At 42.6% G+C, this 5,187-nt stretch overlaps 1 non-coding gene across 1 annotated transcript; it reads right to left on the bottom strand.

The window, feature by feature from the left end:
• Positions 1–2,491: 2,491 nt before the first annotated feature.
• Positions 2,492–2,683, bottom strand: LOC143645434 (U2 spliceosomal RNA). Its single transcript, XR_013157143.1, has one exon. It is a non-coding gene; the product is annotated as a U2 spliceosomal RNA (small nuclear RNA).
• Positions 2,684–5,187: the final 2,504 nt, after the last annotated feature.

Below are 5,187 nucleotides of genomic sequence, written 5' to 3'. Positions count from 1 at the left end.
GTGGCAGTCGCATGCATCTTCTGCTCTGCGTATTTCGATTTACCATATCTTTCTCCTACTGTAGTAGGAATGATTACATCAGACACAGGCAATCCATATGTCCCCTGAGTCTGGCAGGGAAGGCCGTAGTTAAAACCTTCCCAAGAAAAAAAACATTTGCTTTTCCTTCCTCCTCCCAGCCCTCACCCTCTCTGTACCAATCAGGGTAATTATGGGAAAGGTGAGAAACACCAAAGCGAGAATTTGGAATTTGTTTTTACCTTAACGTTTTTTGTTTTTGAGAATATTTTAAGAATAATGTATGCTTACTATAGCAGGCTTGGAAAATACAAAATAATAAAATCATTTTTTTCTCATGTGAATACAAGGAAGAAAGAAAGATTTACAGAGGACTATATAGAATACATAATTTTGTGTCTTCTTTTATCACCTAACATTATAGGATGAAAATTTTCCTAAGTCATTAACTATTCTTCCAAAATATGATTTTTCCCCTGTGGCTGTACAATATGCAATCAAAGAACTGTTCTTTCTTTTGTTTACACATTCACTTATCGGGAATGTTTAAATTTTTTTCTTTTTTCTTTTCTACTCAATAACAGTCTCGTGAACTCTCTGTATTTCTGTTTATTTATTTAGAATCTATTTCTAGAAGTAATGTTTGGTTCAAATCATACGAACATTTGAAGGCTCTTGTGACATATTATCAATTGTTTTCTGTAAAATTTGAGCCAGCTTATACACTCACTGGCACTGAGAGTGTGTGGATTAGAAATGAAATTTTTGAAAAGGGGTAATAATAGCTTTCTCCGAGCGGAGGCTGCCTGCGTGCCCAGTTCCACCGTCACGGCCACCCATGGTTGCACCCGCGCTGCTGAGTGCCGGCCGCACACGGACCGGCCTCTGAGAGGGCAGTGGGGAGGAGATCGCTGCAGACCAGTAGCTGTGGCTGAGAGGGGAAGGACTGCCCCTTGAGCATACCTAACAAGGGCACCTAACGGGAGCTTGTGGGATCATGAGGGGCTTCCTCAAAGAAACAATCCCCGAGGGAGTCGTGAAGGATGGAGAGGAATTAATAAGGCACAGTGCCAGGGACGAACTTTGTACCATCCACCCTGCTATGGTGGAATCTGAAGAAATTCTTCCATTTTTCCTTAAAAGTCTCACTTCATGGATGGTGGTATGGTGATACCTGGAGCAGAACTGTGATAGCAAACCAACACGTACAACCACAGGTAAGCCTTTTTCGAGTTTGCCCACGTCCGCTGGCGTCTGCCCCTGATTGGCTTTGACTCCTGCTGCTCACCTGCTTTGCCCTCCCCTCGGCTGGCATCCTGCAAGGCCTGCATAAGGCGGTCGTGCTTAGCTGCTGGGACTGAAGTGCCCGACTGAAAGTTATTCTTCAGTGCTGCCATCTTTGAGGTATTTGATGGTCTGTGCGTTGCAGCTTTGCTTGGCAGGGGCTTAAGTCTATACGCAGACACTAGATATGGGTTCTTGCACTCTGACAATTAAAAAGAATATGCAAGAACTACAAAGACAAATTGATACCTACAATATACACAAGACAAATTGATACCTACAATATACACAGAGACTACACAATTATGGTCATATGAAGAAACGACTAGTTATGAAACATACCTGTTGGGTGAAACCATGGGTCATAACTGAAGATGCTGAGAGGATCAGAGCCGGCATCACTCTCCTCCCCTTCTTTTCCCATAAACAGCAGTGCTTCAAGAGGCAAAATAGCTCGGTGCTACATGGGACATGACTCCCAGGGGTGTAAACCTCCCTGGCAACATGGGACAGAACTCCTAGGATGAGCCAGGACCCAGCATCAAGGGATTGAGAAAACCTTCTAGACCAAAATGGGGAAGAGAGAAATAAGACAAAATAAAGTGTTAGTGGCTGAGAGATTCCAACAGAGTCGAGAAGTTATCCTGGAGGTTATTCTTACATATTATACAGATATCCCTTTTTAGTTTATGGTGCATTGGAGTGACTGGAGGGAAGTACCAGAAACTGTAGAGCTATATTCCAGTAGCCTTGTTTCTTGAAGATGATTGTATAACTGTGTAGCTTTTACAACTTGACTGTGTGATTGTGGAAACCTTGTGTTTAATGCTCCTTTTATCCAGGGTTTGGACATATGAGTAAAAATCATGGATAAGTAAATAAATAAGTAAAAGGGGGAACAAAGGTTAAAATAAATTTTAGATGGAAATACTAGTGGTCAATGAAAGGGAGGGGTAAGGGGGATGGTATGTATGAGTGTTTGCTTTTTTCTTTTTTATTTCTTTTCCTGGAGTGATGCAAATGTTCAAGAAAATGATCATGGTGGTGAATACACAGCTATGTGATAATATTGCGAGCCACTGATTGTACACCATGTATGGAATGTTTGTATGTTAAGAATGTTTGTGTGTTAAGTTTTATCAATAAAAATTTTTTTTCTGATTTTTTATATATTTAATAATTCCCCCGAGGGGGGTGCACCGTTCCTGGAAGTACTGCAATACCAGGTCGATGCATGGAGTGGACGAAGCAAGCTCCTATTCCATCTACCTGCTCCAAAAATCCATTTAATATATTGTCTTAGGATAGAGGATGTATCAGATATTAAACTGATTAAGAACAGATACTCCACTTGATCTTAGCCAAAAGACCGAGAAGCAATAAAAAATGTATTTTTTTAAATAGCTCGGTGTACAGTCAAAAGCCCCAGCTCAAGTGTCAGAGCACTTGGGTTTGAGTTCCTCCATGGCCATTGATAAACTGTGTGACCTTGAGCAAGTCACGTAAGCCTTCTAAGATTCCACTGCTCTTTTGTAAAATGGAGATAATAACACCTTCTGCAGTTGGTACAGTCTTAAGCCACTGTAGCAAAAGGAACCAAAAACAGAATGCCTTAAAAAAAGATTCAAATAACATACTAAAAACAAATAAACAAAGATAAATGTTTATCTCTCTCCACGAAACATCTTAGCTGTAGACAGTATGGGGCTGGTTAGGAGGCTTTGCCATTCTCAGCCCATGGCTCTCACGTCTGGGCCCAGGTGACTGCTCCAGTCCACACTGTCACAGCCACATACCAGCCAGCGGGATGAGGGTGGGAGGAGCAGAGGAGAAAATGGGGCACAGCCTTGGAGGGGCACAACCTGAAAGTGGCCTGCTTCAGTTGTGCTCACATGCCAGGGGTCAGAGCTTGGTCACTGTAATGGATGCTGGGAAATGGAGTCTCTGGCTGGGGGACCCTGTGCTTGGCGAAACTCAGGCATTCTATTGTAAAGGAAGAAAGGGAGAAATGGATGTTGGATGTCAGTGAAGAGTTGTCCCTCCACCTGTTTGGATTGTTGGGAGGATTAAGGGCGATGATGCACAGGAGCCACAGCTCAAGCAACAGCTGATGAAAATACAGCAAACTTTGTGTTAGCACATGATATTATATTCACCCCTATGGGGTGTGCTGTGGTTAAGAGACCGTTTAGGCCCCTAGCCACTACCAGTATGGCTCCAAGATCACATTTTAATGAACAACTACCAACTTCTGCCCTAAATCAAACCTTCCTGTCCCACGTAACCATCCTCTTGAAACGTATTTCATTTATTACACTAATACTTACAGCACTCTTGCTATGCCCTAGGCTCTATTCTAAGGGACTACCACCCCTTTCAATCCTTATAACAACCTATAAGGTGTGAACTGTCATTATCTTCACTCTACTGATGAGAACAAGGAAGTACAGAAAAGTGACCTCCCCAGAGCCCCATGGCCAGTTAGTGACGGGGCCAGGATCCAAAGCGGGCAGTCTGGTTCTGGGGGTCACACTGTAACTGCTGCACTGTGCTGCCTACAGCAAAGTGGGCAGGGATGCAAGAAGATCTGGGGCAAATATTCCATATTCTTAGAATACAACTAAAGCATTGTACCGCCTGCTGCCCACCTGAAGACCCAGTTTCATGGGAAGCACCCTGACGTAGACCGGTGGTGAAATCCATGTCCTACACCCACGTCACTGAGAAAGACCACGGGAAAACAGCATTCCAGACTGACTTTGAAAGAGAGAACGGGCAGTGATACAAGAGCACTGCAGGGCTCGAGAGTCCGATGGAATTGAGGCACAGTCAAAAGGAGCAATAAAAGCACCGGAGAAGAGGCAGTATTCAGAAGCAGCAAGAATGAAGGGGGAGGTGTGGGATCCTCAGCTGCCTCTCCTTCCTGACATCAAAGGGCAGGCAGAGCCTCAAACTTGCAAGAAAGTATGATGGATATTCCTTGGGAAATATGTCCTTTAAAAGACTCATATTTCCCACCAGTCAAAAGGAGCCGTTGGCCTGAATCATTGTGAAACTCCTGCTCCCGGATATGTGGACATAGATTCAATTCTTAAACATGGTGATATGAAGCAAACTTCACTTTATTGTGCCAAGTGCAAAAAACAACTGCCTCGTGCAAACTGAAAACAGAGGTCTACTTGGTGCCTTTAAATATAAACTCTTACAATGCAACATGCAATTTATGCATTACACATTTACTGTCTAGCTTACTTTCTGCCAATAATCATTCAAAATCTTCTCCATTTATCCTTCCTAGTCCTCTTTTTTGTGTGTGTCCCTTACTATACCTTTCTTTCATTATTTTACTTAGCAAGCACTAATTTAATACTCTGGCACCTTTTACTAAGCGTGAATCTTTCCCAATCCTTTCCCAAACCCCAAGAGTCTAAATATTACTGACACATAATTACTATTACCTTTCTCCTCCCTGATCTTTTGACATGTGGAACAGCTTTCTGATGGACATATGATGGTTCGCTGACTGAACTAGTAAAGGGGACAACCTTTAACCTAATTCTCTTTTCACCTCTGCCTCTTCTAAGTACAGAAGCCACATTGCTTGGTCTGTAGGTCTGAATTTACAATATTACCTTCTCAGAAAGTCCTTCCCTGCCTTATGTATTATTACAGCCCCCTCTGGTATTCCCTGTTATGCCTTCCCCGCTTTACTTTTTCTCTCCATGGCACGTCTCACCTTCTAACATAATATATAACTGATTTAATGCATGTGCTGGTTTGAAATGATGTATGTACCCTAGAAAAGCCATGTTTTATAATCCCATGTTGTAAAGGCAGCCATTTCTTCTAATCCCTATTCAGCATTGTATGTTTGAAATGGTAATC

The sequence above is a fragment of the Tamandua tetradactyla genome, chromosome 8 (genome assembly GCF_023851605.1).
Source record: "Tamandua tetradactyla isolate mTamTet1 chromosome 8, mTamTet1.pri, whole genome shotgun sequence".
In the NCBI taxonomy this organism is placed as follows: Eukaryota; Metazoa; Chordata; class Mammalia; order Pilosa; family Myrmecophagidae; genus Tamandua; species Tamandua tetradactyla.
The sequence above is the reverse complement of the archived record's forward strand: the minus strand, read 5'-3'. Positions and strand labels throughout refer to the sequence as shown.